Source organism: Chrysoperla carnea, chromosome 4, assembly GCF_905475395.1.
Source record: "Chrysoperla carnea chromosome 4, inChrCarn1.1, whole genome shotgun sequence".
Taxonomy (NCBI): domain Eukaryota; kingdom Metazoa; phylum Arthropoda; class Insecta; order Neuroptera; family Chrysopidae; genus Chrysoperla; species Chrysoperla carnea.
The window spans coordinates 48330642-48353927 of record NC_058340.1 but is presented as its reverse complement, the minus strand read 5'-3'; the positions used below and the strand labels follow the sequence as shown (position 1 = coordinate 48353927).

Here is a 23286-nt window from a genome sequence, read left to right as displayed (position 1 = left end):
CTACTTTGAAAAGTTAGTACATACATAACTGAAACACCACCAAGCAAGTCACTAGTTAGTCAGTCAGTCAGTATTATTGAGTGTTAGTGGAGTGATACACCATTCATACCGCATACCGTGTCTCTGTTAAAAGTGTATGTAGTTTGTTGTTGTTATAAACAAAAGTATGTTTGACAAAAAGTTTCACAATAATGTTGTATGACCAATAAACTAAATAATCTTATTTTTTTTTAGTTAGTGTTCATGAAGAAACAATTTTGTTTTGTACTAAATCAATAAAATTCAATCTATAATATTGTGTTAAAATTTTAAATAAGTGCATATAATTCAAATATATTTATTCACAACAAAATAGAATCAATTATTATACATATTGTTCATAGAGAAATCAATATTATAATAAATATTTTCACAAAAAACGTGTTTGTTGTATGACTCACACTGTTGTGTTTATTAAAATTTGTGCTGATAACATTTTAAAATAAAACATATACCTATATTCTTTTTTTTTTTTGTGAAATTTCTCCTATTGTTTTCTTTAATTATTAATGAATTATCATATTTACATCATTATTGGGTTGATATCACTTTGATAATTATTGTGAGTATATATATACTTTTGTTTTTTTTTCGCAATTTGATCATCTTATTTAAATATTCTTGTTCTTTTTAATTAATATAAAATTATAAAACTCAGTGGTAGGTGGTTACGCTATAGTTTTGTAATTATTTAACTGTACATTAATTTGTTTTTATTTTGTTATTTAAATTGACAATGTAAATATGTTACGTAAAACACGTGTAGGTACTTCGTGTTTTTTTAGAAATTTGGCCATTCGTGTGATTTACCTAATCAAGATTTGTATTATCTGTAAACAGGTAATATGAAGGTCAGATTAGGATGATCATGATGGGACTATGTATACAAATTTTGTTAGAGGAAATTTTTATGAGTTATTTGGGTTTTTTTATTAATATTAGGTCAATGCGGAAAGTTTTAATAAACGATTACAATTGTTTAACTTCTAATAATAATTATACTAGTTCTATAAAATCTTGTGTGACTTGTCTGACAGCCCCATTTTATCGAGTATCGAGAAAAATGATTTTTCCATTTATTTTTCGACTATTTTCGGCCTTCTGTCTGAATAATAAATAACAAAAGGTGGATATCCATTAAATTTATGTTTGTCAGCGCAATTCAAGCCTTGTTACAGATGTTCCATTCACAAGAATTTTCCTAGTTAACAAAATTTTAAGGCTATGCATAATTAAGCGCCATACAAGAATTTTTAGAGATGTATTTACCAATGAAAATGTATGTTTACAGGCTCCGAGACTATAACTATTTGTTAGGATTTCATTTATGCATTTTGTGCAACACTGTACGACAAGGTTTTATAATAATAATTGAAGATTACCTCGGTTCTTCAGGTACATTCATCCTTTTATAGATGTCACCCACATCATTATTTTTAGCTTTAATTAGAGTTCATTTATTTAAATTAAATTCAGGATGTTCCGATGTAAGGGAGAGTACTAAAATCAAACTGATAGATAGTGCGTTTGCAACCCTAAAGTCAATTCTTCGTTATTCATGAAATGACAGTTTAATCAAGCCTTGACTTTGCACCTTTGCACTCTCAGGTAGTGTTGTCAGGTAACTCGATTTGTGCGGTGTTACTCTTTGCGATTTGTCTTTCCCTTTGATTCAGATTATTTAGTGGCCAAAATGAGCAAAAGTAAGAACAAAATTATAATTTTACTCTTGTGAATCTTAGAAATTTAGTTTTGCCTCATTATCTTACCAGCAAGAATAAGGGTGCAAGGCAAATATAGTTCAGTATGGCCTTAGTTTTGCGCACCAATACTGCGGAAAGGCAAAGGCACGAGGTCTCTAGTGGCGCGAAGTTATAAAGCGGCGCGTGAAGAATTTTTTCCGTATGTTTCAAGCAATTCCCCTGTCTGTCGAAAACCGCACCCTTCTAACACGTCTAGAAATGCCTTAGAATTTGTATCGGTACGTGAGTCACTGAATGAGTGAGTCAGCTTCAACTAGGGCTTTATAGTTATTTAGATATTTTCCCTCCGGAATTGGAGTGTATATTAAAAATGGTGTGTTGAAGGTCACACCATTTTCAAATCAAGAGGTTAGTGATGATGAATGTCCCTAAAGATCCAAGGAACATGTAGAAAAAATAATTTTAGTCTTCATCATTTTCTAGCTTCTTAATTTGACTGTATACTTTATTTGTATTGCAGATTGTGTTGTATATTTTTATGTCAACAAAGAGGCTCAGTTTATCATGATTAGTAAAATTAAAACATTTATATTTAAGTGAAAGTACAAATGTGCACAAGGGATTTTTGCTTCCTTTTTCAACTCGTAGTAAGGCTATATTTACAGTGCTTTTTGTAAGACCACAATATTTAAGTGAGGCCTTTTCATTTAAATTTATTCAAATTATATTGTCCTTAGTCTGTCAACACAAGGATGTCGATAACTGTTTAATTACGAGGTAACGTACAGGAAGAATGTATATGACCTTACGACTATACACAATACTCACTTCTTACATTATTTCAGAAATGATGTTAATAAACTGTGATGACCTCGAAAAGATATGTTTTATACCTCGATTTTCGAATTGATTACTCACCATAATTTCTATATACTGCGAACTTCATACCTAATTCAGAATGTTAGAATGAATAGTTTATAAAAATTTGGTGTTGTAGACGCCACATAACTTCTATATAATATATTTTTGAGAGGAAAAAAATTAAATCGATTCAACTGTGATTTGAGCTTGTGAACCAATTTTGCTTTCCAAGTTTGGTTCATTCTTAAACAAACTTCGCCCAGGATTAAACCTGTGTTAGCCCAGGTATTATTTTCTACAGGCCTGGAAAAAGCAAAATATTGTTTCTACAGAAATTGAGGCGCAAAATAAAAAGTATGTTTTATACGTATAACAAAAAGTTAGTAAAACTCATTACAATATTATAAATATCATAATTTGGCGATAGAGGAAAATTAAATCTTTTGAATTCTGAATACGTCATAAAGTTAAAATATTAGATTATTTTGATAACACAGGCAAATTTAAGCCGATCTTATTGTAATTTTTTTTTAAATCACTAAATTTGGTCATTCTTTCACTTATGTGCTTAATTCCGGGACCAGGACCCCTCATTCTTGAAACCTATTAGTGCTAGATTAATTGTCATAACAAATTTGAAAAGTATGACCCAAATTTAGTAGGATTACATACTTTATTTACCAAAATTGGATAAAATTTGGACGTGATAGAGAAAAAATTTAATTTTTTGGATTCTGATGACGTCATAAAGTTAAAAAATTAGTTTTTTTGATAACACAAGCAAATTGGATCCGATCTTATTAGCATTGTTTTTGAAACCTACTAATTTTGGGACATTCTTTTCAGCTGCGATGTCGGTTTTTCGCTAACTTTCACTTATGTGCTTAATTCCGGGATCAGGACTCCAAATTCTTGAAACCTATTAGAGATAGTTTATTTTTATCATAAATTTGAAAATTATGACCCAAATTTAGTAGGAGTACATACTTAGGTTTATCAAACACGGGCAAAATAAGATTTGGTTTAGTTTTTTTAAGTTTAAGCTTGGACAGATCAAGGCTCGATTTATTGATCTTGGTCAAGACTTGGCAAGGGTTGTGCGAATATCGGACAAGGGTTGGGCAAGCACTTGCAAATCAAGTCTTGATTTATTAGCTTTGTCGAAAGCAGGCGTAAGGTCTGTAAAAAACCAGATTTGGTCTGTAAAACCAAGGTTTGGTAAAACAATCCCAGCTCAAAATGATTATTTATTATAACTTATTGCTTTCGCATACAATAAATTGTAAACTACAGGAGTTTTTGAGCAAAATTTCCCAAAAAATAGTTAAATGCTGTTAACACGGTGTTATAGACTTTAATAAAATTGGGGAACGCCATATTATGTTGAAATCCACCACTTTCTTCGTGAAATCCCAAGAGCGTAAGCAAGACTTTTGGATTTAATTTCTTCCATATTAATAGAAATATTTTGCATCGAATTTAAATGAATTGTATCTCAAAGACAATGTGATAAAAATATAATATTGGTATTGTCTATATTAGATATTGATATTTAAAGTGATTCTGCCCACTTGAGTATTAAATTTCGATAAATGTTTTATACACGCGGTGATCCATTTTAATTCAGTCAGAATAATTTTTAAATTAATTTATTGATTGCACTACTAGTAAATTAATAATTAGGCAATAGAGAAAAGTCACGTTTCCGAAATAAGTTAAATATTCAAATTTTATTACTCTTTGTCTATTTCAAAGTTTTTTATTTCACAATTTTTTTTATGATTAAAAGTTATTTTTGTCTTTTTTTAACATACTCATCGTTCAGTTTACATTTAGGCATAGACGAACCACAAGTATGACAGAGTACATGCGTTAAGAAATGTATCTAACAATAAGTAAGAGGTATTATAGATGTTATATAAAATTGCAAAAGTATGTCTCACAACTCCAAGCGTCTTTAACTAACTCAACGCGATCGAAGCTTCATCACATGTCTATAACACCTCTTTCTTAGACGCATTGCTTAACGTATGTATTCTGTCATACTCGTGGTAGGCCTATGCCTAGATGTAAACTAAACACTAGGTATAGTACCGTGTTTAGACTTTGAAAAGGTCTTTTTTGAGTTTTTTCAAACATCAATTAACCCTCAAAATTGGTCGATTTGACTAAAAAGTAACAAGAGACTCAAAAGTAATTTAACAATCAATGGCTAGCAGGATTAATCTTAAAAATACAGCAGTGATCTATGAAATGGCTAACCCATTAAGAGAATAGGCTATTTTTATCAGACAGGTCATTTATACATTGAAACAGTATTGTTTTAAATTACTATGGTTTCATTATCTATGGAATTAACGCCTATTGAAACCCAGTTTGAGTCAATTATCAAAATTTTATTTTGAGCCAACGCCGGTTGCCGCATGACAAAATGATTTTCCCAAAAAGCAATATAAATATTGTTTATAATTGTATAGTTGCTCTTTTTACACTGAGCCAAAAGAAACTTGTTAGCCGCTTGTAACAAAGGTTTAGTTTATCGGGTGTGTTCTATGGAATGTAAATAACAAATGGATGACTCATTCCGTTGCTTTTGTCTTATGCATATTTGTAACTATAAATAACAGACATTACAAAATCTGATGCGAAAATGGTAATATGTCTTTAAATAAATCATTAATGGACGTTTGCAAATTTTATTGGTTTTAATACAAACAACTATAAAAATATAAAAATCACGGTATTTTTATTTATTGTTTATAAATATTAAATTTAATTGAATACAAATAAAATCAACGTATTGATATAAATCACGTGGTCAGGAACGCGAAATGCAAGTGACCTGAACATGCGAAAAGTATGTATATACGTCTGATCTTAGCATATAGGGTGGTACATTTAATAATTTTTCTCAAAACTTATTTTTTTTGCGATTTTGCGAGTTTTACTATCTTAACCAAATGTTTGTGTCCAGGACTTGAATATCGATATCCAGGCAGAGAAAAAAGTGGTTCAGATATACCGGCGATTCATTAATGATAGTGAATCAACTGTGATAAATGAATACTGACTCTGGCGGGTCAAATAGAAAACAGAATGTGAAAATAATTCCGCCATATCAAGGTCGGTATCTCATCGCATTGAAGCATGCGACTAAGATTTGAACCGTAATATAAACATGGTCTTAAAATACTGACAACTCTTCCGACGAGCGTAGCTACCGCAGACAGATATTTTTTTTCTATATTTTGCGGGGTAAAATCTTGGTTGCGTGCCTCAATGAGACAGGAAAGATTATTCAACATTATCAACGTTTTTGCGAAAAAAAAAAATGAAAGCTTGAATTTTTTATTAAAGCACCTAAATACAATTATTTAATGTAAAATGTATAGTAGCGTTTAATTTAATTCGAAGATGTAAAAATTTCATCAAAATTTGTTCAGTACTTTAGAGTCTAAATGTAACGACATTGTGATGTGCAAACAAACACACATTTACTGTTATAATTTTTCGAACAAACCAACATTTTACAGGTTTATTATTTTACAAATACACTGTACAAAATCTTGATCAGGGCGTCATATATTTTGTAAACATCTCCTTTGTAAGAATGCACTCTAACGATCATGAGCGAATTCATACTCCGACTTGCATTTGTCCGATTTTCGGGTGGATGTGCCGTGCCCATAACCTTTTTTTAGGACTGGATCCGCGCCTGCCAACCTGCAAAATCAAGATTTCTTAAAAAGCATTAAACTATTTTGTTATGGTAGTACATTGAAAATAAACCTTTAAGGGATCATGTATCTTGATTGGTCATGATGGACTCCCTGGCGCCTGAAGTATAAAGTGCTAAATGTTTAACAATTGTTGTTAAATCTCTTTTGTAATATAAATAAGTAGAATATTGTAAGTACAATATTATACTTGTATGTATATAAAAATAAATTCATTCATGGTTTATGAAAAAGAACATACATTAAAATATCCGGTCGTTTAAAAAGTTTCAAAACAAATTAAACATTCCTTCATAAATAATTGCACAACAAATGAATATATCGACTTTTTATTCTTGTGATGGATCCAACATGCAACTACTTATAAATACCTTAAAATTTCTTTATTCTTACGATAAGAATAACTGTGATGGAAATTTATCAGGAACTTGGACAGTGAGTAAAAACAAATGTTAAATTGTCAAATGATGCAACGTTTCGTTGTTATTTACAACTTCGCCAGGCAATATTTGAGGTTAACATTTACGTAAAAAATAACTGGTCTTAAAAATTTCATCGTTAAACAAAAATTAAGTAACAGTAACAATTTTTAAAAGTTCTCCTTCATTAAACGAGAACTTTTGCCCCTAGAGTACTCAAGTTAATTAATAGCAATTTTCTCATTCATTCATTGTCTGACAAACTCTTGTCTGTGATGTTTAAGCTTAAAAGGTTTCTCCATGCACGCAGGGAATACCTAGTCTCTGTGAGTCATCCAAAATGAAGCAAAAAGTATATCGATTTATTTATATAATTAGTTTCCTAGGTAACAATTATTTATTAAACATGATAAAGTAATTTAATTAGTATAGGCAGTGTATATAATATGGAGTGTTCCAAAACAAGCGCATTTGAACAGCAATGTGTATAGCGGGTGAAATTTGAAGAACAAATTTTCTTTTAAATTTTGGAGCACACTTTATCTTCTTATCATTTTTCTGTTAACTTTAATCTCAACAGACTTTTTTATACGTTTAAAGTTCTAAAACACAAACTTATATAATACCTTTTTTTAATATATACTTTGCTGATTATAAAAGTTTTAGTAAGACTATTCCACCTCCTATTTCTACCCGCTTAACCTCGCTTAGCCTGCCTCGTAAACATCAACTTGGCTACCATTTCCTTAAAGAATGAAATGAAAAAATGGTGCAGTAAAGTTTTTTTTTGAACCAAAAGCTAATATATATTAATTTTTACATTTCTAACTACAAAATTGACCAACTTTCAACTGTCATTTTAACTCCTTAGGAGGCAAATTTTCAAAAATTCCTTCTTAGTGCTGACTTTCGTCATTTCAGGAATATGTGTACAAGATTTCATGCTTCTAGCTCCAACGGTTTCAACTGTGCGTTGATCGATCAGTCAGTCAGTTTCTTCTTTTATATATATAAATAAGACTATTTCAGATCAAACCTAATTGATATTATACCGAGAAACTAGAGCGCTAGTAGTAGATACTCTAATAGGATTCTCAAAAAATAAATCGAAACCTACAATTTAAATCGAAAATGGCTTTTATATCAATTTATGCAAACAGAATGTTTTCGCATATTACGATACTATTTATATTTAAACACTCGTTTAAAATTGTTAATGAGAGTTTGCAAAACGTGAGATCAATGCCCAACTGTGAATCTAGCCTTAATTTATATCGTTACGTGAACAGGCCTTTATGCCGCGCCTGTCTTTATTTTGAGTAAAAGTAATTTATAAAGGAAACAAAAAAGTTATATGTACCTGTATTTCTTCTAATTATAATTCATGTCGTGCAATAAGTAACTAGAAAATAAAAAACCCATAATATTTTTATTTATTTATTTAACTATTATTTTTCAAGGAGAAGTGAATGTTGGCCCCTTTTAATGTGTTAATAAAAAAAAAATCATAAACAATACTTCTCTCTCATTATATGTAAAAAAATATCAGATTTTAAAACAACCTTATCATTATTTATTATTGTTGTTACTTTGTTAGTGTTTTTAAGATAATACAAAATCATTGAAATGAAAAAAAATCTTCAAGATTAGCTCTTACTCTTACCTACTTTGAATAATAATTCTTGTAGGTTATGTGTTCTATTTTTAGAGTTTTTAACTTCATGATAACTGTTCCATATATCGGACAAAATATTTTACAACCGTTGAGCACAATATATGTAACATATGTAAAACAAGTGAAAACAAACAATTGAGTTAATTGCTGAAATACCATGTATAGACAGTGATGATGATGCAATCGTTTGTTTTTTGACGTCACGTAAGATAGTCACACACACATAACTAATATTCCCATATAATACATACTAAAAAATTTGCACCTACTTTGCGCGCTCGTGATTATACAGTGATGTTTACAAAAAAATTCTCTATTCTATCTCTAACGGTTTTAAAAGTTGGGCCCTACGAACCCAAGACCCAATTGACCTATGTTGCTCATTTGCTCAGCTTGGTATCAGACAACCAGAAATGGATTAATTAGGTGATTCTATGAACACCTATACCAAAATTTTGTTCGTAGCATCAATATTTTTAAGTGTTACAAAGTTGGAACTAAACTTAATATACCTTGATATATTATGTTACATATATATACATGGTATAAAAATTTGTTTTTCTTAAATTTTGAGTTGAATATTTACCTATCTGATAATTTGAAAGTTTAAAAATAAAGTTAACCTAAAAGTTTTTCAAAATTTTCCGTAAATGGCATAATAGAAACATTAATGTCCCATATTTGGGACAAAAGTTATCAAGTGGTGTAAAAATGAACTAAGTGGCTGGTTATCATGAGGTTAAAATAATTTTCGTTTGAAGAAAGATTTTATTTACTTATCATCGGCAAAACTATTAAGAGTTTAAGCACGGGTGCCCAAATTAAAAAAAAAAATTAGTAACTCCCTGAACAAACCATATCCTTTCAATTTGAAAACATTCCTCTGGTTGAGTCGGGGGTTAAAAAGAAATGCATTTCTATTTTATTATTATTATTATTATAGCTGGTATATTTAAACTGTTTGACAGATTGATTTGGAATTTATGATGTGTTCACATAAATACGGAAGACAACGATATATTAATATTGCTCGCAGCAATTTCATTTATGTACAAAACTGAATTTGTAAATGACCTAGTATAAAGTCGTCAAAAGATAGTTTTTATTGAACTTTATTTATTGGTTTAATAACAAGGTTGCAATTTCATTGAACTGGTTAGACGTTGGCCCATTGTTATGTTACACCCGGTAACATTTAATTAGGTACAGCTTTTTATAGAAAATACGTAACCGGCCATGCTGTACCGGATTCTCTAAATAGAAATAAAAAAAAGGTATTGAAATTTTTGGATATTTGTTTTGTTTTGCTTTGTTTTTTTTTTTATACTCGCTGAATTTGCTAAACACCGTGAATTCCGTTCAAAGTTTGGCGTATGGTAACTTTACTTTGTCGACAGGCAAGGGTTTTTGTGAAGAATGATTTTTATCGCAAATTAGATTTATCCCCTTGTTAACTCGATCCGTGGGCTCACTACATACAAGGTGCTTGACCTCAAATATATCCCATCCAGATTCCAAAATATGAAGTTTACTTGATTGAATATACTTTCATCTATCGGTCTCAATCGGAATTTTTAACTGGTGAGAGAATCAGGAACACTTTAAATTAGAAAGATTTTTTTCTTTAAAAAAGAAAATAATTTTTGTTTAAAATATTTTTTTGAAAGGCGAATACAATCGGCAGAAATCGATTCCAAAAATCTGCCTGAAACCATCTATATGTGTATTTATATGTTTTGGCGTTGAATTTTTTGATGTTTTTTTACCATTATCGAAAATTCAACGCTAAAACATCCAAAAATCAAAACCCTTAAAGATATGTTCACCCAACTTATCTATAGGAAATTTTCAATTTAAATAAAACAAAATATTTTGGATTTGAGAAAGACTGATTTTTATAGATTTCAAGTTGAATGTATTCGTATTTTGAAAAATACGTTTCAAAGAAAAGTTGTTTGTTTTTTTATAAAGATCATCTTTCTAGTTTAGAGTGTTCTCTTACTTGCGAAATAAAGTTTGAAAAAGCCACTTTACACAGTTAAAACCGGAAGTTTAGAATATTATCTATCGGTACGGCATGGCTGTTTTACTAATAAGAGATTTTAATTTTAACCGTAAAAGTTGTTTACGGATGGTCTCAGACCATACGGCGTATTTTATGAAACTAATTTTGTATTGTAGTAAAATTAATTGTTTTCTAAATTGTTAAAATATTATAACATCGCTATAAAAGAATTTAAATTTTTATTGTTGATATTTCTATTTTTCTATTTTTCATACCCATTTTATTATTGAATTCATATTTTATTATCTAAGTACATAAATAATTTATTTCAAAACCATGACTGATCATCATGCTTCAATGTAATAAATTGTAGCCATTTTTTAATAACTCGTGTTTATAGATTTCATGCAAATGGATAAGTATGAAGGTCGCATTTTTACACGACCATCAAACTGTGTGTAATTTTTTTTTTCCTTATCACACTTGCATTTTAACTATGCAAATTAAAATTGATTTTATTCAATATATCGATATAATAAAATTGATATTAAAATTACACTGTATAAATATCTTTTTATAATTGTTGTGTCAGTTAGCAGCATTTCCAGTAACAAAAAAAAAAGATACGGGAGTTACACCAAAAAACAAATAATATGAACTTAATTTATGGCATTGGAATTCAAGACAAAGGTTCATTAGCTATGGCTGCCAAACTAAGACTTGGCAAATCAATGCTGGAACTGAATGCTGAAAGCTTTTATTTAAAGCTTTTGTGATGTTTTCGTATATGTAAATCTTTGACCAATCACATGAACCAATAATATTTACGTCACTTGATATCATCTTTGATTACGATTTGTTCATTTAATTAATTTCAAACTATTTCATGTTTTATGAACGCAGCCATTATAACATGAGTCACCGATTCTGCACAAAAGACCTTTCACTCAAGATGTATTTGTATGACTTCAATGCATATTGTAATGTTAATCTAAAACTCGCAGTGTGTGCCGTGCCGTTATATCATTAAGTAGATACAATAGTCACTCTAAACTTGTGTCAATAAACTTCTACAATTTATTTAATCCAAACTTTATATTTTTATATGTATTTATTGTAAGAAACCTGTTGACAAACTAGTACAGTAAAAGATGTTACAAAAATTGGCTAATAATCGGAAAATGAAAGAAACCGTACGCAGTTTGCTAAAACCTCATGGAATGTGTTTCTGAGGTGTCAAATATCATTAGTAAGGCATGAGTTGGTGGTGCAAATGTTTCTATTTGTTAATAAATAATAAATTTTTAATTCAATGCAACGATCAATGTTAAAGCTCACTTAAAAAATTAGTAAATAGGCAACTTGTATGACGTAAATGTTAAGTGTTATGTATAACGTCTACGTAATTCAAGTTGCCTATTTATTAATTTTGTAAGTCGCTTTAACATTAACCGTTTCATTGAATCAACAGTTTATTTTTTATTAACAAATAGAAACATTACTAATATTTGACACCTAAGAAACATATTCCTTGAGGGTTTAGCAAAATGCGAGTGGTTTCCTTTATTTTCCTTTATTTGTAACACCTTTAACTGTTCTAAGGGTATATGACAAGCTTTAAAGAATAAAGAAATATAAATATAGAAATAACGTTTTAAGAGCTATTTGTTTACCTCATAAAATAGCGTCAGGATGGGGTATGGTAATTATTTATATTTTTGTATATGTATATTTTGTATGCTACCGGTCTATAAAGACTGTAGGATTATCAATTAAAAATTTGGGATAGTCGGGTGATTGTACGAATTAATCTAGAGATAGATATTCTTATTCAAATAAGTTAGTACCAAGGTTTTTGCCCCGAGTAGCAAGGTGTCGGGAATACAAGCGTTTTGCACCCAGGAATTTTTTGCCGATATTCCCGTTGACTCGGGAACCATTTAAAATTCATATTTTTGTACGAAATATTAGTTTTGGCATATATTGCGATTGTTGTTCTGTTCAGGGTTATATTTAAAACCAAAGAGCCAATCAGAACATTATAAATCAAAGATTAATTCTTTTTTTCCAAAGAATCGAACAATCTGGAGATTGCTTTTCAATGCTGGAATCTCTCATTATATATAAATTTTTTCACCTGATTAAAAGTTGTTTTAGATAAAAGTCTTTGTTTTCATAATTAATTTCAGATAAAACATAATCGTTATTTTCAATTTAATAAAATTTAAAATTAAATTGTTAAATTTTCAATATCAAAAAATAATTTTATCATAATTTCATAGATAGATAAAATAATTTGAAAAATCTCTTTGTACATATTATAATGGATTTTTCCAATCTTAATCGTAGGTACTTGGACATTAATAAAAAAATATTTAAGTGATAATGTGGTTTTATTCATCATTGTAATTTCATATTCACAGCCTTGAAAAGTATTGAATGTAGATTTTATAGTGCCTGTTACAATTGCACCTTATATAATTGAAACGCACCTTATAATTTTAATTGAAAACACAAGTTTTTAAATTCAATGTGGGAAAAATCAAATAAAACCACTTGTTGTTTATTTATCATCTTAAAAACTCATCTGATTGGTATTATTTATCATCTTAAAAACTCAAATGATTATTATGAAATGATGAAAATATTAAATATTTGCATAAAGGGGTAAAAATGGGAGCTAGATAGTGTAGTCCACTAAAAGGTGCTTCTTTAAAATAAACTTAATGCGACTGTAAAGCCTAAACAACCGTAAAAAACATTGTAGATATACTTATAATTTCGATATACTTAAAAAGTGGATCTACTTTGGACATTATATCTATGAAAGGCACTTTGATGGGGCTGTTTTTTTGGGGGCAGACCTGCTGGAATCTTGCTTACCAAAACCTACTTTGACACTAACTTCAACTCTCTAGATCAATTTCGAGGGGCTGCAAGATTATAGCAAATTTATAAAATGTCGAAAAAATTGTTTTTTCCCTGGGAACCCCTTTCAAACTGCTGAAATTAGCCGCCACTTTTATAGTATGCCTCAACGTAGAGGCGTCCGCGCCCAAATGTAGCGAGAATTTCCAATACAGTACATACGTTCTCAGAAAATATGACTAAGATACTTAGATATCTGTTAAGAAAACTAAGATTTTAAGAATATATCATAAAGAACACTCAATTATTTTTAATACATATTAAATTTTACATAACAAATTATGTATTTAGTTATTTTAATATTTAACGTAAAGCGTTAATAACCGCGGAAAAGTAAAATTCATCATTTTTGTACATCGAAAATTTCAGATTTTGCATAGCGCATAGCGTTAATAACCGCGAAAAAAGTAGGATTCCTCACTTTTTTAGAGTAGGATTCCTCACTCTTTCTTTTCAACAGTTGTCAAAAAACTGTTCAATCTAAGAAAATCTAATATATTTTATCTTTATCAAACAGCGCTTTTTGACTAGAATTGGAGATATGGGATATGTCTTAACTTGATTGAAATCTGTCTGAAACAAAAAAGAATCATTTTGTAAATGAAAAACCCTATCATGTCGAATTATAATAAAAGATCTAGGAAAATCTTGATCTTCGAAAAATATCCGAAAAACTATCCTTTCTCGGAAAAAATATCACTTTTAAACGCAATTCGGTAAGGTAAAATTCCAGAAAAATAGCGATTTTTTCGAAATCTGCCTATTTTAAAACCCTATTAAGTTTTTTTAAATATATATTTTTTTGTTCTGAAACCGCCAAAAATAGATTAGTCGTAAAAACGTTATATTAAATTTTCAGGGTAAACCTTCCATATCTCGTAAACTTCTAGCATTTATGCTGGTTTTGAGAGAATGAAATTATATATTTATGGTTTTTCTTGAAGCAATAGAGAGCTGAAAATCTCTGGAAGAACGATATTTATTCTGAAAGTTGATCAAACTACCTTTGAAAGTGCTCTGTAGTATTTTCCCGTAAAAAGGTTAAATTTTCTCTTACTAATACACGTTTTGATTTTTTTAATGAATTTTTTGGCGTATTATAATTGGCTTAAAATAATTTCGTTATCATGGTCATCTAATAATTATAACAATCTTATCTTAAATTTTTAATTACTTGAACAAAATTTATTTAACGAAATAATACAAAATATACATAATTACTTAATTATTACATAACTAATAATTATTTCCTTTTATATAATTATTGTTGATTAAAATATTAATTTCATTTAAATTAATCATAACCGAATCATTTTTATATAATTACTTTTATTATTTTGCTATAAATTATTATAGTTTATGATTTCCCGAGAACTGTTTCCGAAAAAAATGAAAAAATTTATTGTATGATGAGGGCCATAAATTGCCATACTTATGAGAGACAGTTATATCACCGCTTGAGTGAATAATATATAACCTTCAGGAGTTGTTAAAACAATTTTTTTTTAACAAATGCGAGATGGCCTAAATTAGAAACTGACGTTATTACTGATTGTGTAAGGTCGTCTGTAGAGCTTACGCCCGTTTTTATGACTCTTTAATTTTAATTGAATTCATATATACATAAAATTTAAAATTAGACATATCCAACTAAGTGATTTATAAATAAATTTTGTTTACATTTAGACAACGGATTTTATGCCAATATTAATTTGTATAATTATTTAAGTACTTCCTGGAAATCATTAAAAAAATTTATCAATTTCTCAATAATATAAACACCGCAAGACAGTTCTTTGAAGCGTATTTCTGATTTATTGACATTTGTCCAAATGCTACAGTTGACGAAAAAGTAGTTCCATTACCAAAAAAATTAATGGCCACATCATTAACCGTAAACCTTAACTTTAATTTCCTTGGCTTACTGTGTTTACCTCCAAATTTGTTTAGAGCTTTTAGGGGGTAGTTTTCGAGTGACATCACCATTGTTATAACTTTATTGTGTGTCACAAATTTATTGTCTGTCTCTTTATCCAAGCTCATAGAGGAGGAAGCGAGACGGGTATACGACTCTTCTACCTATCTCAGTTTCTCTAATAGTAATGGCATAGGTAGAAAAAAAAATGTTGTCTCTATGTCTTACTCGTATTTTAGGTTGTTGCTGGTTAGGTTGTCACTGTCTTACTCGTATGTTAAGTTAGGAGTCCGAGGTACTTATGTAAGTCCCGTTTGCCCATGCCTGTTATATAGCCTGAAGCTCAAAAACTACTCGTTACAAATTTTTGTGGAGGTGGAAATTTTTAATCAGAACGTGAATCAGAAATTGAAAAGGTTTCACAGAAAGCCATTTTCCTAGTCATATACTAAAACTATAATATATTCGTAGCTTTGAATGCCCGTAGCTCAAAAACTACGTGTTAAAAATGTTTGTGGCCGTGAGAGCTTTTGATCAGAACGATCTCTAGAACAGTTTGGGGGTGGTTTTAAAATGTTTCACAAGAAGAAATTTTCTTATCTAATATTGCAGGGTCCTTTGCGTCTTTCTAACTAAGAGAAATATCAATCTTAAAATATTTATATGTTTTGTTGGATCGAATTCAAATTTTTAAACTGGAAATTTATAATATTGTTAGATTTATCAAATAATATTTATATTCATGACATTTCAAGTGAAACAACTATTAATAAAATAATTTTTTCTTTTGCAGTATAAATTATCACGAAAAATTCAGGTATGTTTTATTATTTATCTTGCAAGAAGAAAATAAATATTTTAGAAATGAGATATTTTAAAATTATTGTAAATATTTAAGAATTTGTTTTAAATAAAGAACTGATTGTGAAATATAGCGGAAAAAAAATAAATTAAATGCCATGTATTTCATGCAAAACGTTACAACACACGTTTTCATTTATCGACAGGCATGCCATGCATTTTTTAAATCATAACTAGAAGTATTTATAATATATGGTGCATTCTGTTTTGAATTTTATACAGTTTGTAGTAAATAAAACATTTATTATCTACTTTGTCATACAAAGTCGCTTAAAAGTAAGCACAACCCATTTAATGTGGAAATAAATGTATCCAAATTGCTTCTGGCTAAGAGTCAGTGAAACATCGAGTTCTAAAAATTCTAAAACTCGCAAATCTTTATTATTTTATTTAAATTTTAAATTTTATAACTGCTAATGGGGTAGAATGAAAACACGGTTTGCACTGGCAAAAGGGAGCTACGCATCCCTTTGAGAAACACAAATCTTCACAACGTACTAATCAAAATACTAGTTTTTTTCCTGATTCTACTGTAAATATCACTTTTTTGTACCTTGGTACCGTACTTTGAAGAAGGTTTGCTTAAGACGGAGATTCTTTTTGAAGATAGCTCATCTTGTCTGTCCAATATCTTACAGAGCTTGCATGAAATGGAATAAAACTAAACTTCAAGGAAGTCTGAACTTGAAGGCAACCTTCAAACTTAAAATGATAAATAGATCTCGAGAGTAGAACCGCGGATTCTACCAATGCAAGCAATAGTAACAACTCTCAATTTGGCTGAATGTAGTTAATGTAATCTTGAAAGAAACAAAATAATCCATTATTGCTGCTTTTTCAAGACTAAGTTCGTCTGCAGGAGCAGAGAAGTTTATAGCGTCCACAGTCTTAGATGAAATATCATAGAGCACTATATCAGGCTTAGTAATAGAGAGCTGTCTGGTAGTTGCGAAAAATTATAATTTTTCAGTTTTTCCGACAGATCCGATATCTCTTGGAGCAAATGGTAGGGCTGGTCTTCATGTGTCTCCAGAAATGGTACAGCACAAAGAAGGCAGCGTTAAGGTGTATGTAAATCCTCGAGACATAAGAACATGCCGAATCTGTGATGATAAAAAGCTTCATTTCTAGATTTGCAGGTTTGGGCAGATCACAGAATATTTCATTAATTACTTGTTCTCTTACTACTATTAATTTGCTAATAGCAATTTCAGTTCCAAAGTTTTTTTTATAACTAAAATCCGATCAGTGTAGAGATGTGGGAAGATGGAACTTGTATTTACGGCTTTTAAAAATTTTAAAATTTAATATTTTACTGGCTCTCAGCCTTTTTGCCAAAAGTATACACATTTGTAAATTTCTGAGCAATAGTTTATTACTCACCCTGTATTTATTTAGACTTAATTGGTAATGTAGTACAATATAAAAAATACAATAAATAAATGCAATAAAACATAAAATATGGTGGTTAGTAGGTATTTTATCTTTATTTAATCAATACATTTTAAAAATACATTTGTCATTGTTCATTCATTATTAATAAGATCTAATAATTAATTATTATTACCTATTGATTGCAATATTATTTTACAATTAGGTCAAAAGGACATTTAAGTAATTGTGTACAGTTTGTTTTTTAAGTTATTTGATTTATATGTAGTAAAATTATCAAAAATAACTAATTTATAACAATCTTTGTGTTATAAATACGTATTTCGATTACAATGTAATCATTATCAGTATGAATTAGCTAATTGTAATTATTCTCCTGAATGATGTCATCTTTAAATTATAACGTGAAACAGCCACCAAATTGGAGACGAGTAACATTCCCGTATTGCCGTTTGTTTGATTCCACACAAACTTTTTTCCGTGGAGTCGCCAAGAACCTGGGTTGTCAGAGCGACTTTAAATAAACACAATAAAAAAAAACTTTTTTTCCCGTTTTGCATCTTTTCCATAACGACAAATTTTATTTTTTAACGTTTTTGCCCACAAAAATTTCGAACTTGCGCAAAATTTTCGGGTACAATTTTTTTAATCAACGGGTTTTTAAATGTCTGTTTTTCTGATTTGCTTGATTTGTTTTGTTACCTATTTTAAATTCATAATAGATGTCATAACCTTCAGAAAAATTTTTTTTTTTAAATTCTATTTATAGAAAATTCAACATACGAACTTTCTATTTCTATAAAAAGTAATAGAATTATTTAAGTTAAAAATATAATGTTTTATATTGGGTAATCATTTTACCATGCGACATCGGGAAGATTTTTAATTAAACTGTGATAACAGACTTTAACTAAACAGGTTTCATCAAGGCATTGGATAAATAGATGGGTATGGAAACCATAGTAATTAGCAATAAAACTGTTCAAATGTGTGAATGAACCTGTTATCATTTTCATAGCCCACTCTTTTAACGGTCTAATCAATCCATAGACCAAAGTTGACCAAAAGTCAACTGTGCATTTTTAATATCAGTGTCTTAATTTTCCGGAGCAAGTAGAAAACATTGCGGGAAACTAAAATTTCCGATTTCAGCATCGAGAACACATTTGCCATAGAGAATGGATTGGATAGTACAGCTTTTCAATAATCTGTAACGATAATACCTATCATAGATTGTTTCAATAATACCACACAAACTTCTATCTAGGTTATGTATCTTTTGCATATGGATTCGTTATTATTATTATTTTTTTTTTTTGCTCCGAATTTTTAACTATGTGCCCAAATTCTTTTTAAAGCACGTACATTCCAAAAAACCTTCATCATTATAGTTGAGAAATCTCTGGATGCCAAATTTGGAAAAATAACCTTTCCACCCCCCTGAATGTTATCGAATAGTTTTGCGTATACCGTACTGCGGGCAGAAATTTTATGTAAATTTTTTATTCTTTTAATCAATTTAAATATTCTGAAATGTAAAACACCAATATTTGAAGGACCGTTGAAATTGTTTTTCCTGAGTCAATTACAACTACAATTTCTATTTATCAATATCATTCTTCTATTTGCAAAAATGGGAATATAAGTTAAAATTACGAAAAATTATGTTAAAAATTAGAAAGAAGGAAAGTAAACTCTTCAAACGAACATTAAAACTTTCTTCAAATTAAAATGTACATACAATGTGAACCAATTAAAGGTATACATTTATTTCTTTTTTTTTCACTAAATATAAGAAATATCTCGTGAGTAATTTATAAGTAACAACAAATTTTTAACTTATTATTATTGATGTAAATTTTTTTATATAAATGGTATTAAGTGTGAATGTTTTAGAATCACGCAACGGTTAAATCAGGACTGTTGTGAATAGGGAATATTATAATAAATTATGTTAGCATGTAGATGCAAATTCTCTATCATTTAGAATTTCATGGAAAAACTGAATAGGTACATACTTACGGAATCATTCTAGCCAAGGCTACCTTGTCTGGGTTGACAAGGAACGCCGCCATCCGGGTGTTGGGACCTAGGGGGCGCATCTTCTAGTTTCGAAAATTACTTAATAAATATTTATGATACCTACTTGAACAATGTGTACTGGATTTCAATTTAATGTCTGACTTTTTCGACCATGCAAAAGTTTTTATCAAGAATAACTTTTTATATAAAACCAATAATTAAAAATTTTTGCAGATAGTGTCGACTTATCCTGGGAAGCACAATATCCAAAATAGGCCAGTTTGAATATAGAGTCTCACTGATAGTTTCCTAGGCAACATAGTCGAAAATTGAAAATAAATTTTGAAATAAGCTAAAACAGCATACATTCAAAACAGTTCTTTACAATCCACAGCAATAAATCCAATACATTTCGTCGTTTTCTTGACTAGGAAATTATCGCCCCGACTCATACAATAAAAACTTTTTGATATTTTCTATGCCTAAGTGTCTATTATTACTTATTAACCCTCGAACCAAAAATAAGTTTAAATGTGTGTGTGTCTGTCCGTCTGTTGCATTGTAACGCCTAAACGGATGAACCTATTTTGATTTTTTTTGTTTCGTTTGAAAGATAATTTAATTGAGAGTGTTCTTAGTTATGTTTCAAGTGCCAGTTTAGGATTCCGTACCCGAAAAAACTTAAAAATAGGCGATTATCTTCAAAATCGCTTCAGTTTAGAGTAGGCTTGAAGGAGAAAGGTATTTTAATAGAGAGTGTTTTTAGATATGTTTCAAGTTGCGAGTTTAGGGTTCCGGACTCGAAAAATTTATCGGGGGTTTTTTATTGTATTTTTGACTACAAGACCATGCTAAAAATTTTCAAGTGAAATGTATTTTTTATTTGATTTTTACGATTATTTAAACGTATATTTACGATTTTAATGTTCCCAAACAAAAAATTTTAATTTTCTCGTGAACTATTTGAACGTAAGCCCAATAAATTTTCACGAATAGAATGAACTATTTTATTAACTTGTACAAACTCAAAGTGTCATATCAACTACGACTTGCGAAGGTATGTGGGAAAGATTGTTCTACTTCCTTTACAACCCTTCTTAATTGACTTTCCGTCCGTTTTCTTCTATTGTATGTAAGATTTAATGACCCAAACATGAATTTCTACTTTTTGTTTGTATTCTTTTGTTAAATGTTTTTTTAACTAATGACTTTAAACATGTAATCAACTAAATACTAAATTATACTAATTACGAACCCTTTTTTAAAACACTGCAGATACCATAACAAAATTATGAGAAATAACATTTATATAATAGACTATTTTTTTCTATTTAATCGTTTAATACTTTTTTTAAATCTTTAAATTATTTATACAAAAAAAAAAAAGCAAATTATATACAGAGTGAGGCATAGGTGGATATTATAATTATTGTAATTGATATTTAATTCAAGTTTTGAATAATTATGAACTGATGAATGAATTAGTATGACAGTGGCTCTCTGGTCATTGAAAGTTTACTCGAGATATAGATCAATTCCTTTGTATTTTGAATTGTTGACCAGTTGTGTCGGTGTTTTGTGACGGTTTCAGATGTATTCGTTCGTACAGTTTAGTCCAACTGGTTTTTTGTATGCTGCAAAAATACCGTTCTAGTACAGTTAAACATATTACAAATAAAGGAATATGAAAGAAACCGCTCGCATTTTGCTAAAACCATATTGAATGTGTTTCTTAGGTGTCAAATATCATAAGTAACGCATGAGTTGGTGGCGTAAATGTTTCTATCCTTATATATTATAAATGTGAAAGTAAGGATTTTTGGTTGTTTGTTTGTTACGCTTTCACGCAAAAACAAATGAATGGATGGATTTGAATGAAACTAAGCAACAATGTAGCTCATACATCAGAATAACACATGAGCTACAATTTATGAAGATATATTTAAAAAAAAATTAATTAATTAATTAATTTTAATCTGACATTTTATTGTTTCATCTATGGTCATCATTTTAAACCAAAATTTAAAGATTTTTGTAAAAATTTAAAATAGTAAATTTCAAACAATTTATGGTCATCTTTTCTAATATACTAAATGAATTATGACTATTTTACACTTTAAAAAAATGAAAACTGCATATATTTTTGCTGTGTAAAATAATCCCTCTGAGTGTTATGGAAGGGGTATAAGTAAGATCAAGATAAGTAGATGCTATAAAGCGGCGGTTTTTACTATTAAGCCCAGTGAAGCGGGCGGGTATCAAGCTAGTTTTTTTAATAAATAATAAATTTTGAATTCAATGAAACAATGATCAATGTTTAGGTTGACTTACAAACTTAATAAATAGGCAACTTGAATTACATATACGTTATACGTATATGTTCATCATCTACATCATACAAGTTGCCTAATTACTAATTTTGCAAGTGAACTTTAACACTGATCGTTTCATTGAATTAAAACTTTGAAAAAAACAAGTGAAACTTTTAATACGATCTAGTTCAAGATTCTACATTTATTTCATTTATTAAAAAAATTTTTTTTTTATTCCTTCATTGACATAAACTGACATAAAAAAATTTCACTCTTATCGTTGAAAGTTTTGATTGACACACCATTTTTTTTTCTTTGTAATAATATATTGTCATTTTACTTGAATATGATAATCAACTCCTACAGAGAAAATGGTTTTAGACTTAAGATCACGTTCCTGAGTGCATTCACGACACAGATTAAATTCTTAGCAAAAGAATAAGTATACAATAGAAAAAAAATAAGTAAAAACAAACAATTGACTGAGTTAATTGTTGAAATACCATGTATAGACAGTATTGATGATCCAATCGTTTGTTTTTTTACGTCATGTAAATAATGAAAGATATCCACTCTTAGATAGCCACACACATGTAACTGATATTCCCATAAAATACACCCTAACAAATTTACACCTAATTTGCGTCCTCACGGGTAAACAATCATGTTTACGAAAAAATGTTTCAAACAAAAGTTGTTTTTTTTTTAATAAGGAACATTTTTATATTTAAACTTTTGTTCTATCTCTAACGGTTTACAAGGTTGGTACTACGGACCCAATACCCAATTGGCCTATGTTGCCCATTTACGAACTCAACCTTGATATCTCTTTTCGTTTTTGAGTTATCGTGTTGACAGACAGGTGGAAAGACAACCGAAAATGAACTAATTAGGTGATTTTATGAACACCTGTACCAAAATTTTGTTTTTAACATCAATATTTTCAAGCGTTACAAACTTGGGACTAAACTTAATATACCTTGGTATATTTCATATACATGGTATAAAAACTATGATATTATTCATATACAAACTACATTGCACTTTATTATCTTTATTAAAATGAAAATTAAATGAATAGAATATAATTACATTATGTGGAAATTCTTTGATGATGAAACAATAAGCAACAAGTAATTCACACGAAAATTTTTATGTAAATTTATGTTTTGTGTATTATCTTAACATTAAAATAATATGTGCTAGACATCAACTTTTATTTTCATTTATTAAGATAATTATCATTAATGTATTACACACAAAAGTTTGTACCTGCTAATTACCCTATGTAATGAATATCGCAAAACAAATCAGGGTTAACAGATCTCATCATCATCATTCATCAATCATCAATCTCTCCATCTCGTTCAAAATACTCTATTCCTAAATGTTACCCCCAACCCCCAAATTTGAATTG

General features: G+C 29.2%; 1 protein-coding gene across 3 annotated transcripts in view; it reads left to right on the top strand.

Annotated features, from left to right (window-relative positions):
• The first annotated feature begins 516 nt into the window (after positions 1–516).
• The window catches only part of LOC123298557 (tyrosine-protein phosphatase 3), a 41801-nt gene continuing 19031 nt past the window's right edge, over positions 517–23286 (top strand). Inside the window, exons 1-2 of one of the 3 annotated variants that reach the window (XM_044880594.1) lie at positions 517–601; positions 16076–16099. The gene's annotated coding sequence lies outside the window, so the exon portion shown is untranslated. The remainder of the gene's footprint in view (positions 602–16075; positions 16100–23286) is intronic. The other 2 variants (XM_044880596.1, XM_044880595.1) reach the window with 2 other exon arrangements.